General features: G+C 39.6%; 2 protein-coding genes across 2 annotated transcripts in view; one reads left to right on the forward strand and one right to left on the reverse strand.

Annotated features, from left to right (window-relative positions):
• LOC139745709 (uncharacterized) overlaps positions 1-14,831 on the reverse strand; it is a 509,563-nt gene that overhangs the window by 203,628 nt on the left and 291,104 nt on the right. The window lies entirely within an intron of this gene.
• LOC139745708 (uncharacterized) overlaps positions 1-14,831 on the forward strand; it is an 88,185-nt gene that overhangs the window by 1,656 nt on the left and 71,698 nt on the right. The gene's annotated exons all lie outside the window — the stretch shown is intronic.

Genomic DNA, 14,831 nt, shown 5'->3' on the forward strand with positions numbered 1-14,831 from the left:
CGATATATATATATATATATATATATATATATATATATATATATATATATATATATATATATATATATTCCTATGAGTCCACGGGGAAAATGAAACACGAAAAGTTCCCAAGTGCACTTTCGTGTAATAATCACATCATCAGGGGAGACACAAGAGAGAAATATATCAGTCAGTTGATATACATCAATGAGACGAAGCTAGGACGCCATTTGGTAAACATGTGATTGTCCAAAACATACAACGAGCGTTCATAAACTTATCATTTTACAAATCTTATCAACAATAAAGTTATCTAATTTGTACAGACCATCACTAATATTAAGATTATAATTCTTTGTGTATTTGATAATACAAGATTCAATGATATTTCTCTTGGTAATAGAGTTAGAGTTAACAACTGAGATGGCGTTACTCCAGTCAATACAATGATCATAGTTTTTAACATGATTAAACAAGGCATTTGATTCTTGTCCCGTTCTTATACTATATTTATGTTGCTTAAGTCTAACAGAAAGATCCTTACCAGTCTGACCAACATAAATTTATCACAATTTCTACGTGGTACTTTATTGATGCACCCAGGAGAATTTTCTGTTGAATTCCTGATTGAGATATACTTTATAGTATTATTGTTGCTAAAGGCAACATTTACATCAAAGGATTTAAGCAACATGGGAAGCAAAACAATGAAAGTAATGGTATGTTACCATTTTTAGATTGCATGATCCATAGACAAGGAAACAAGTTTAAGTTTAGCATATACAGAAAACCTACCAATGAATGCTTATATATCCATTATTACTCATCTCAACATGACAGAGTTAAATTATCATCATTTCAATCTATTACGAGGTAAGGTATCCTTTAATAATTTTGCTTCAAAGAATTCTCCCTCTACTTAACAATTTAGTACCTTCCATCAAATTTACTGTAGAAAATGAAAATAATGGTATGTTACCAGTTCTAGATTGCATGATCCATAGACAAGGAAACAAGTTTAAGTTTAGCATATACAGAAAACCTACCAATGTATGCTCATATATCCATTATTACTCATCTCAACATGACAGAGTTAAATTATCATTTCGATCTATGTTCCTTAGGGCATTACGTATTTGCAGTCCAGAGTTTATTGATGATGAGTTTGAGAAGATATATTCTATTGGATCTAAGTTAAAGTACCCTAGATCTTTCATTGATAAATCCCTTAAGTTAGCAAAGAAATCATTTTATAGAGTTGAGCCCAAACCTCCCATTGACACCAAGAATCTTTTAGTTCTCCCTTTTAATAATAATTTCACTTTGCTTCCCATGTTGCTTAAATCCTTTAATGTAAATGTTGCCTTTAGCAACAATAATCCTATAAAGAATATCTTGATCAGGAATTCACCAGAAAATTCTCTTGGTTGCATCTATAAAGTTCCTTGTGGAAACTGTGATAAATTTTATGTTGGTCAGACTGGTAAGGATCTTTCTGTTAGACTTAAGCAACATAAATATAGTATAAGAACGGGACAAGAATCAAATGCCTTGTTTATTCATGTTAAAAACTATGATCATTGTATTGACTGGAGTAACGCCATCTCATTGTTGATAAGGTTTGTAAATTGAGAAGTTTATGAACGCTCGTTGTATGTTTTGGACAATCACATGTTTACCAGATGGCGTCCTAGCTTCGTCTCTTCGATGTATATCAACTGACTGTTAGATTTCTCTCTTGTCTCTCCCCTGATGATGTGATTATTACACGAAAGTGCACTTGGGAACTTTTCGTGTTTCAATTTCCCCGGGGACCCATAGGAATATATATATATATATATATATATATATATATATATATATGTGTGTGTGTGTGTGGAAGTCGAGAACATTATCTCGGAAAGCAAAAATGGGTATGTTTGAAGGAATAGTGGTTCCAACAATGTTGTATGGTTGCGAGGCGTGGGCTATGGATAGAGTTGTGCGCAGGAGGATGGATGTGCTGGAAATGAGATGTTTGAGGACAATGTGTGGTGTGAGGTGGTTTGATCGAGTGAGTAACGTAAGGGTAAGAGAGATGTGTGGAAATAAAAAGAGCGTGGTTGAGAGAGTAGAAGAGGGTGTTTTGAAGTGGTTTGGGCACATGGAGAGAATGAGTGAGGAAAGATTGACCAAGAGGATATATGTGTCGGAGGTGGAAGGAACGAGGAGAAGAGGGAGACCAAAGATGGAGTGGAAAGATGGAGTGAAAAAGATTTTGTGTGATCGGGGCCTGAACATGCAGGAGGGTGAAAGGAGGGCAAGGAATAGAGTGAATTGGAGCGATGTGGTATACCGGGGTTGACGTGCTGTCAGTGGATTGAATCAAGGCATGTGAAGCGTCTGGTGTAAACCATGGAAAGCTGTGTAGGTATGTATATTTGCGTGTGTGGACGTATGTATATACATGTGTATGGGGGGGGGGGGTTGGGCCATTTCTTTCGTCTGTTTCCTTGCGCTACCTCGCAAACGCGGGAGACAGCGACAAAGTATAATAAAAAAAAAAAAAAAAAAAAAATATATATATATATATATATATATATATATATATATATATATATATATATATATATATCATTATTATTACTATTAAAATTAACCGCCGTCTCCTGTGTTAGCGAGTTGGCGCAAGGAAACAAACGAGCAATGACCTAACCCACTCACATACACATGTATATACATAGATGCCAACACACGCCCATAAACATACATACATTTCAACGTATACATACATACATATACACAGATATATACATATATATACATGTACATATACATACTTGCTGCCTTCACCTATCCCCCTCGCCACCCCGCCATACACGAAATAGTCCCCCCCGCCCCCCACCAGCGCCAGAAACAGAGGTAAAAGTTCACATTGGTTCACAATTTCTTCAGCTGTCATGTGTAATGCACCCAAACCAAAGATCCCTTTCCACATCCAGGCTCCACAGACCTTTCCATGGTTTACCCCAGACGCTTCAAATGTCTTGGTCCAATCCATTGACAGCACGTCGACCCTGGTATACCACATCGTTCTAGTTCACTTTATTCCTTGCACACCTTTCACCCTCCTGCATGTTCAGGCCCCGGTTGCTCAAAATCTTTTACACTCCGCCCTTCCACCTCCAATTTGGTCTCCCACTTCTCCTCGTTCCCTCCACCTCTGACTATTATATCCTCTTTCTCAATCTTTCTCTCCATGCGTACAAACCATTTCAACACATCCTCTTCTGCTCTCTCAACCACACTCTTTTTATTACCACACATCTCTCTTACCCTTTCATTACTTAAATGATCAAACCACCTCAAACCACATATTGTCCTCAAACACTTCATTTCCAACACATCCACCCTCCTCCGCATAACCCTATCTATAGCCCACGCCTCGCAAAAATATAACAATGTTGGAACCACTTTTCCTTCAAACATACCCATTTTTGCTTTCCGAGATAATGTTCTCGCCTTCCACACATTCTTCAACGCTCCAGAACCTTCGCTTCCTCTCCCACCCTGTGACTCACTTCCGCTTCCATGGTTCCATCCGCCGCCAAGTCCACTCCCAGACATCTAAAACACTTCACTTCCTCCAGTTTCTCTCCATTCAAACTTACCTCAAATTAACTTGTCCCTCAACCCTACTGAACCTAATAACCTGCTCTTATTCACATTTACTCTGAGCTTTCTTCTTTCACACACTTTACCACACTCAGTCACCAACCTCTGCAGTTTCTCACCCGAATCAGCCACCAGCGATGTATCATCAGCGAACAACAACTGACTCACTTCCCAAGCCCTCTCATCCAGAACAGACTGTATACTTGCCCCTCTCTCCAAAACACTTGCATTCACCTCCCTAACCACCCCATCAATAATGAAATTAAACAACCATGGAGACATCACGCACCCCTGCCGCAAACCGAAATTCACTGGGAACCAATCACTTTCCTCTCTTCCTACTCGTACACATGCCTTACATCCTTGGTAAAAACTTTTCACTGCTTCTAGCAACTTACCTTTCACATCATATACATTCTTCAAAGCAAAAACCTGATCCACACATCCTTTACCACTTATGAAACCACACTGCTCTACCCCAATCTAATGCTCTGTACATGCCTTTACCCTCTCAATCAATACCCTCCCATATAATTTCCCAGGAATACTCAACAAACTTATACCTCTTTAATTTGAAACTCATCTTTATGTACAATAGCACTATGCATGCATTCCGCCAATCCTCAGGCACTTCACCATGATCCATACATACATTAAATATCCTTACCAACCAAACAACAATACAGTCACACCCCCACCCCCACCCTTTTTTTTTTAATAAATTCCACTGTAATACCACCCGCCGCCTTGCCGGCTTTCATCTTCCGCAAAACTTTCACTACCTCTTCTCTGTTCACCAAGCCATTCCCCCTAACCCTCTCCCTTCGCACACCACCCCGACCAAAACACCCTATATCTGCCACTCTATATGCAAACACATTCGAAAAAACCTCCAAAATATTCATTCCATCTCCTTTTCACTTCACCACTACTTGTTATTACCTCCCCATTTGCCCCCTTCTCCGATGTTCCCTTTGTGCTCTTGTCTTACGCACTTTATTTACCTCCTTCCAAAACATCTTTTTATCCTCCCTAAGATTTAAAGATACTCTCTAACCCCAACTCTCATTTCCCCTCTTTTTCATCACTTGGACCCTTCTCTTGACCTTCTGCCGCTTTCTTTTATACATCTCCCAGTCAATTGCACTATTTCCCTGCAAAAATCGTCCAAACGCCTCTCTCTTCTCTTTCACTAACATTCTTACTTCTGCATCCCACCATTCACTACCCTTTCTCATCTGCACACCTCCCACCTATCTCATGCCACATAAATCTTTGGTGTAAGCCATCACTGCCACGTTAAATACATCCCATAAATAAATGAATAAGAAATAAATAAATAAATAAGTATATATATATATATATATATATATATATATATATATATATATATATATATATATATATATATATATATATATATATAAATTCCTATGAGTCCAAGGGAAAAATGAAACACGATAAGTTGCCAAGTGCACTTTCGTGTCATAATCACATCATCAGGGGAGACACAAGAGAGAAATATAACAGTCAGTTGATATACATCGAAGAGACGAAGCTAGGACGCCTTTTGGTAAACATTGGGAAATAACTGCTTCTAAGGGATTTTTACTGAGTTTAGAATATGTTGTGTCACCATTTAAAAGATCATTCATTTTAGATAAATAGTTACTTTTGTCTAAAATCACAACAGTGTTAGCCTTATCTGCTTTAGTAATAGGTATATCTTTGTCTGTTTTTAAGGTGTTAATAGCTCTTATAAATCTTTTAGGGCAATTAGGTTCCACTAGTTTTGACAAACTGGCATACACTAAACCCTTACAAATATTAATTTCATCATTACTTAAATTACTGTACTTCTCTAAATTACAAAAAGTTTTTGTGACATCAACACAGCTGGCTTCCCTGTTAGAGCATACAAAACTTAAACCATAGACTAATCCATTCAATGAATCTATATCTAGGTGTTTATTAGACGTGTTTATCACAAAAGAAGGGTTTGTGTTCTTGGTCCAGTCGCTGTTATTAATAAGATGGTCCAACTTACAATTTAGTGACATTTGTAGCCTATTGCGTTCTTTCCTTAATCTATCATAGCAATGGTCCAACATCTGGTTCTTCCCTTTTAATAATAATTTTACTTTGCTTCCCATATTGTTTAAATCCTTTAATGTAAATGTTGTCTTCAGCAACAATAATACTATAAAGAATATCTTAATCAGGAATTCACCAGAACATTCTGTTGGATGTATCTATAAAGTGCCATGTGGAAATTGTGATAAGTTTTCTGTTGGTCAGACTGGTAAGGATCTTTCTGTTAGACTTAAGCAACATAAATATAGTATAAGAACGGGACAAGAATCAAATGCCTTGTTTAATGATGTTAAAAACTATGATCATTGCACTGACTGGAGTAATGCCATCTCAGTTATTAAACCTAACTCTATTACCACGAGAAATATCATTGAATCTTCTATTATCAAATACACAAAGAATTATAATCTTAATATTAGTGATGGTCTATACAAAGTAGATAACTTTATTGTTGACAAAATTTGTAAAATAAGTTTATGAACGTTCGTTGTATGTCTTGGACAATCGCATGTTTACCAAATGGCGTCCTAGCTTCGTCTCTTCGATGTATGTCAACTGACTTATATTTCTCTCTTGTGTCTCTCTTGATGATGTGGGAACTTATCGTGTTTAATTTTCCCCGTGGACTCATAGGAATATATATATGTTTATATATTTTCTTTTTTTTTTTCTTTTTTTTTAAACTATTCGCCATTTCCCGCATTAGCGAGGTAGCGCTAAGAACAGAGGACTGGGCCTTTTTTGGAATATCCTCACCTGGCCCCCCTCTGTTCCTTCTTTTGGAAAATTTAAAAAAAAAACGAGAGGGGAGGAATTCCAGCCCCCCGCTCCCTCCCCTTTTAGTCGCCTTCTACGACACGCAGGGAATACGTGGGAAGTATTCTTAAACCCCTATCCCCAGGGATATATATGTTTATATATATATATATATATATATATATATATGATTATATATATATATATATATATATATATATATATATATATATATATATGTTTATATATATATATTTTTTTTTTTTTTGTCGCTGTCTCCCGCGTTTGCGAGGTAGCGCAAGGAAACAGACGAAAGAACTGGCCCAACCCCCCCCCCCCATACACATGTATATACACACGTCCACACACGCAAATATACATACCTACACAGCTTTCCATGGTTTACCCCAGACGCTTCACATGCCCTGATTCAATCCACTGACAGCACGTCAACCCCGGTATACCACTTCGCTCCAATTCACTCTATTTCTTGCCCTCCTTTCACCCTCCTGCATGTTCAGGCCCCGATCACACAAAATCTTTTTCACTCCATCTTTCCACCTCCAATTTGGTCTCCCTCTTCTCCTTGTTCCCTCCACCTCCGACACATATATCCTCTTGGTCAATCTTTCCTCACTCATCCTCTCCATGTGCCCAAACCACTTCAAAACACCCTCTTCTGCTCTCTCAACCACGCTCTTTTTATTTCCACACATCTCTCTTACCCTTACGTTACTCACTCGATCAAACCACCTCACACCACACATTGTCCTCAAACATCTCATTTCCAGCACATCCATCCTCCTGCGCACAACTCTATCCATAGCCCACGCCTCGCAACCATACAACATTGTTGGAACCACTATTCCTTCAAACATACCCATTTTTGCTCTCCGAGATAATGTTCTCGACTTCCACACATTCTTCAAGGCCCCCAGGATTTTCGCTCCCTCCCCCACCCTATGATCCACTTCCGCTTCCATGGTTCCATCCGCTGACAGATCCACTCCCAGATATCTAAAACACTTCACTTCCTCCAGTTTTTCTCCATTCAAACTCACCTCCCAATTGACTTGACCCTCAACCCTACTGTACCTAATAACCTTGCTCTTATTCACATTTACTCTTAACTTTCTTCTTCCACACACTTTACCAAACTCAGTCACCAGCTTCTGCAGTTTCTCACATGAATCAGCCACCAGCGCTGTATCATCAGCGAATAACAACTGACTCACTTCCCAAGCTCTCTCATCCCCAACAGACTTCATACTTGCCCCTCTTTCCAAAACTCTTGCATTCACCTCCCTAACAACCCCATCCATAAACAAATTAAACAACTATGGAGACATCACACACCCCTGCCGCAAACCTACATTCACTGAGAACCAATCACTTTCCTCTCTTCCTACACGTACACATGCCTTACATCCTCGATAAAAACTTTTCACTGCTTCTAACAACTTTCCTCCCACACCATATATTCTTAATACCTTCCACACAGCATCTCTATCAACTCTATCGTATGCCTTCTCCAGATCCATAAATGCTACATACAAATCCATTTGCTTTTCTAAGTATTTCTCACATACATTCTTCAAAGCAAACACCTGATCCACACATCCTCTACCACTTCTGAAACCACACTGCTCTTCCCCAATCTGATGCTCTGTACATGCCTTCACCCTCTCAATCAATACTCTCCCATATAATTTACCAGGAATACTCAACAAACTTATACCTCTGTAATTTGAGCACTCACTCTTATCCCCTTTGCCTTTGTACAATGGCACTATGCACGCATTCCGCCAATCCTCAGGCACCTCACCATGAGTCATACATACATTAAATAACCTTACCAACCAGTCAACAATACAGTCACCCCCTTTTTTAATAAATTCCACTGCAATACCATCCAAACCTGCTGCCTTGCCGGCTTTCATCTTCCGCAAAGCTTTCACTACCTCTTCTCTGTTTACCAAATCATTTTCCCTAACCCTCTCACTTTGCACACCACCTCGACCAAAACACCCTATATCTGCCACTCTATCATCAAACACATTCAACAAACCTTCAAAATACTCACTCCATCTCCTTCTCACATCACCACTACTTGTTATCACCTCCCCACTTGCGCCCTTCACCGAAGTTCCCATTTGCTCCCTTGTCTTACGCACTTTATTTACCTCCTTCCAGAACATCTTTTTATTCTCCCTAAAATTTAATGATACTCTCTCACCCCAACTCTCATTTGCCCTTTTTTTCACCTCTTGCACCTTTCTCTTGACCTCCTGTCTCTTTCTTTTATACATCTCCCACTCAATTGCATTTTTTCCCTGCAAAAATCGTCCAAATGCCTCTCTCTTCTCTTTCACTAATACTCTTACTTCTTCATCCCACCACTCACTACCCTTTCTAATCAACCCACCTCCCACTCTTCTCATGCCACAAGCATCTTTTGCGCAATCCATCACTGATTCCCTAAATACATCCCATTCCTCCCCCACTCCCCTTACTTCCATTGTTCTCACCTTTTTCCATTCTGTACTCAGTCTCCTGGTACTTCCTCACACAGGTCTCCTTCTCAAGCTCACTTACTCTCACCACCCTCTTCACCCCAACATTCACTCTTCTTTTCTGAAAACCCATACAAATCTTCACCTTAGCCTCCACAAGATAATGATCAGACATCCCTCCAGTTGCACCTCTCAGCACATTAACATCCAAAAGTCTCTCTTTCGCACGCCTGTCAATTAACACGTAATCCAATAACGCTCTCTGGCCATCTCTCCTACTTACATAAGTATACTTATGTATATCTCGCTTTTTAAACCAGGTATTCCCAATCATCAGTCCTTTTTCAGCACATAAATCTACAAGCTCTTCACCATTTCCATTTACAACACTGAACACCCCATGTATACCAATTATTCCCTCAACTGCCACATTACTCACCTTTGCATTCAAATCACCCATCACTATGACCCGGTCTCGTGCATCAAAACCACTAACACACTCATTCAGCTGCTCCCAAAACACTTGCCTCTCTTGATCTTTCTTCTCATGCCCAGGTGCATATGCACCAATAATCACCCACCTCTCTCCATCAACTTTCAGTTTTACCCATATTAATCGAGAATTTACTTTCTTACACTCTATCACATACTCCCACAACTCCTGTTTCAGGAGTATTGCTACTCCTTCCCTTGCTCTTGTCCTCTCACTAACCCCTGACTTTACTCCCCAGACATTCCCAAACCACTCTTCCCCTTTACCCTTGAGCTTCGTTTCACTCAGAGCCAAAACATCCAGGTTCCTTTCCTCAAACATACTACCTATCTCTCCTTTTTTCACATCTTGGTTACATCCACACACATTTAGGCACCCCACTCTGAGCCTTCGAGGAGGATGAGCACTCCCCGCGCGACTCCTTCTTCTGTTTCCCATTTTAGAAAGTTAATACAAGGAGGGGAGGATTTCTGGCCCCCCGCTCCCGTCCCCTCTAGTCGCTTTCTTCGACACGCGAGGAATACGTGGGAAGTATTCTTTCACCCCTATCCCCAGGGATAATATACATATATATATACATATACACATACACACACATATACATACATACGCACATATACACACACACACACATACATATATATACATATGAGAAATGTAAGAAACAATTTAGAAAACTGAAACTTCTAGCTTGAAATGAATGAAAAAAAAAGAATGTCACATAATGGTTCAACCTCTGGCTATGGAAAAAAGGAAATGTATAATTTATTTACACAAACGTCAATAGCAGTTCTCATCAATTTAACCACTGTATCAATAAGCTTCAATGTCTAAGCTACATTTTTCTCCAATTTCACTATTTTCCTTCACATTTTCAGTTGTGTCTGAAGGTTCTACTTCAAGAGTGATTGTTTTTCCAGTAAGGGTCTTCACATCTTGGTTACATCCACACACATTTAGGCACCCCACTCTGAGCCTTCGAGGAGGATGCTTTACTTGTGGTGCTGACTTCCCTCTTTAAATTTGATCGCCGTTTCCCGCGTAGTTCACTTTCTGGTCAGCGGTGTGGCGGGGAGAAGGTGGCCTGCTGCACTATTTTAGTAGTCTGTCATCTCATCTTGGGTCCATATATATATATATATATATATGTATATATATGTATTCTTCCTTTCATACTATTTGCCATTTCCCGCGTCAGCGAGGTAGCGTTAAGAACAAAGGACTGGGCCTTTGAGGGAATATCGTCACCTGGGGCCCTTCTCTGTTCCTTCTTTTGGAAAATCAAAAAAAAAAAAGAGAGGGGAGGATTTCCAGCCACCCGCTCCCTCCCCTTTTAGTCGCCTTCTACGACACGCAGGGAATACGTGGCAAGTATTCTTTCTCCCCTATCCCCAGGGATATATATATATATATATATATATATATATATATATATATATATATATATATATATATATATATATCAAGAATTAGTTGCTTGTGCGGTCTCATTCCAAAAATGGAAGAGTGCAATTGAAGTTAATATATCTAAGTGGCATGCTTATAAACAGTAATTAATATAATCTATCCAAGTGACTTATAAACGGTAGTTAAGCAATTCCAGCACAAAATCTATCATTTATTATAACCCTTATTTCAATATCATTCTTATACCAATTTAGCCCAAACCTAAGTAACATTCATTATCTCTTAGCCCACAAGGGGGTAATCATCAACATAGGATTAGCATTGGCGTGGCTCCCATCTGCACAGTTATTTTATTATAAACCTTAATAAAACTAGAATTGAAGCGAAATAACGCCATTCATCAAGTACTGAAGTCTCGTTCAAGTGATTCACTCCATCCATTAGAGGTTTCAAAGCTTTGAAGTCTCGTTCAAGTGATTCACTCGATTCATTAGAGGTTTCGAAGCTTTGAAATCTCGTTCAAGTGAATCACTCCATTCATTAGAGGTTTCGAAGCTTTGAAGTCTCGTTCAAGTGATTCACTCGATTCATTAGAGGTTTCGAAGCTTTGAAATCTCGTTCAAGTGATTCACTCCTTTCCATTAGAGGTTTCAAAGCTTTGAAATCTCGTTCAAGTGATTCACTCCATCCATTAGAGGTTTCAAAGCTTTGAAATCTCGTTCAAGTGATTCATTCCATCCATTAGAGGTTTCAAAGCTTTGAAATCTCGTTCAAGTGATTCACTCCATCCATTAGAGGTTTCAAAGCTTTGAAATCTCGTTCAAGTGATTCATTCCATCCATTAGAGGTTTCGAAGCTTTGAAGTCTCGTCAAGTGATTCATTCCATCCATTAGAGGTTTCAAATCTTTGAAATCTCGTTCAAGTGATTCACTCCATCCATTAGAGGTTTCAAAGCTTTGAAATCTCGTTCAAGTGATTCACTCCATCCATTAGAGGTTTCAAAGCTTTGAAATCTCGTTCAAGTGATTCATTCCATCCATTTAGAGGTTTCGAAGCTTTGAAGTCTCGTTCAAGTGATTCATTCCATCCATTAGAGGTTTCAAAGCTCGTTGATTCACTCGATTCATTAGAGGTTTCAAAGCTTTGAAATCTCGTTCAAGTGATTCACTCGATTCATTAGAGGTTTCGAAGCTTTGAAATCTCGTTCAAGTGAATCACTCCATTCATTAGAGGTTTCAAAGCTTTGAAATCTCGTTCAAGTGATTCACTCCATTCATTAGAGGTTTCAAAGCTTTGAAATCTCGTTCAAGTGATTCACCTCGATTCATTAGAGGTTTCGAAGCTTTGAAATCTCGTTCAAGTGAATCACTCCATTCATTAGAGGTTTCAAAGCTTTGAAATCTCGCTCAAGTGATTCACTCCATTCATTAGAGGTTTCGAAGCTTTGAAATCTCGTTCAAGTGAATCACTCCATTCATTAGAGGTTTCAAAGCTTTGAAATCTCGTTCAAGTGATTCACTCCATCCATTAGAGGTGTCGAAGTCTCGTGCAGTGATTCAAGGTCAAGCATGTTTATAATTACAACGAAAAATGGCTTCATTTCCTCACCTCGTTAAAGGCCATCAAACAACAAGCCCATAATGGCTTCTCAAGGGTAGCCATTTCTTCTCTCTTGTATTTATTCTAAGTATTTCTCACATACATTCTTCAAAGCAAACACCTGATCCACACATCCTCTACCACTTCTGAAACCACACTGCTCTTCCCCAATCTGATGCTCTGTACATGCCTTCACCCTCTCAATCAATACCTTCCCATATAATTTTTCAGGAATACTCAATAGATTTATGCCTCTGTAATTTTAACACTCACCTTTATCCCCTTTGCCTATGTACAATGGGACTATGCAAGCATTCCGCCAATCCTCAGGTACTTCGCCATCATTCATATGTACATTGAATATCCTTACACACCAATCAACAACATAGTAACCCCTTTTTGGAATAAATTCCCCTGAAATATCATCCAAACCCGCCGCCTTGCCGGCTTTCATCTTCCACAAAGCTTTCACTACCTCTTCTCTGTTTACTAAATCATTCTCCCTGACCCTCACACTTCGCACACCACCTCGACCAAAGCCCCTATATCTGCCACTCTATCATCAAACACATTCAACAAACCTTCAAAATACTCACTCCAGATGTGTGTGTATATATATATATATATATTTTTTTTTTTTTTTTTTTTATACTTTGTCGCTGTCTCCCGCGTTTGCGAGGTAGCGCAAGGAAACAGACGAAAGAAATGGCCCAACCCCCCCCATACACATGTACATACACACGCCCACACACACAAATATACATACCTACACAGCTTTCCATGGTTTACCCCGGACGCTTCACATGCCCTGATTCAATCCACTGACAGCACGTCAACCCCTGTATACCACATCGCTCCAATTCACTCTATTCCTTGCCCTCCTTTCACCCTCCTGCATGTTCAGGCCCCGATCACACAAAATCTTTTTCACTCCATCTTTCCACCTCCAATTTGGTCTCCCTCTTCTCCTCGTTCCCTCCACCTCCGACACATATATCCTCTTGGTCAATCTTTCCTCACTCGTTCTCTCCATGTGCCCAAACCATTTTAAAACACCCTCTTCTGCTCTCTCAACCACGCTCTTTTTATTTCCACACATCTCTCTTACCCTTACGTTACTTACTCGATCAAACCACCTCACACCACACATTATCCTCAAACATCTCATTTCCAGCACATCCATCCTCCTGCGCACAACTCTATCCATAGCCCACGCCTCGCAACCATACAACATTGTTGGAACTACTATTCCTTCAAACATACCCATTTTTGCTTTCCGGATAATGTTCTCGACTTCCACACATTTTTCAAGGCTCCCAAAATTTTCGCCCCTCCCCCACCCTATGATCACTTCCGCTTCCATGGTTCCATCCGCTGACAGATCCACTCCCAGATATCTAAAACACTTCACTTCCTCCAGTTTTTCACCATACAAACTCACCTCCCAATTGACTTGACCCTCAACCCTACTGTACCTAATAACCTTGCTCTTATTCACATTTACTCTTAACTTTCTTCTTCCACACACTTTACCAAAATCAGTCACCAAACTTCTGCAGTTTCTCACATGAATCCGCCACCAGCGCTGTATCATCAGCGAACAACAACTGACTCACTTCCAAGCTCTCTCATCCCCAACAGACTTCATACTTGCCCCTCTTTCCAAGACTCTTGCATTTACCTCCCTAACAACCCCATCCATAAACAAATTAAACAACCATGGAGACATCACACACCCCTGCCGCAAACCTACATTCACTGAGAACCAATCACTTTCCTCTCTTCCTACACGTACACATGCCTTACATCCTCGATAAAAACTTTTCACTGCTTCTAACAACTTGCCTCCCACACCATATATTCTTAATACCTTCCACAGAGCATCTCTATCAACTCTATCATATGCCTTCTCCAGATCCATAAATGCTACATACAAATCCATTTGCTTTTCTAAGTATTTCTCACATACATTATTCAAAGCAAACACCTGATCCACACATCCTCTACCACTTCTGAAACCACACTGCTCTTCCCCAATCTGATGCTCTGTACATGCCTTCACCCTCTCAATCAATACCCTCCCATATAATTTACCAGGAATACTCAACAAAACTTATACCTCTGTAATTTGAGCACTCACTCTTATCCCCTTTGCCTTTGTACAATGGCACTATGCACGCATTCCGCCAATCCTCAGGCACCTCACCATGAGTCATACATACATTAAATAACCTTACCAACCAGTCAACAATACAGTCACCCCCTTTTTTAATAAATTCCACAGCAATACCATCCAAACCTGCTGCCTTGCCGGCTTTCATCTTCCGCAAAGATT

This window comes from Panulirus ornatus, chromosome 62, assembly GCF_036320965.1.
Source record: "Panulirus ornatus isolate Po-2019 chromosome 62, ASM3632096v1, whole genome shotgun sequence".
NCBI classification, from domain to species: Eukaryota; Metazoa; Arthropoda; class Malacostraca; order Decapoda; family Palinuridae; genus Panulirus; species Panulirus ornatus.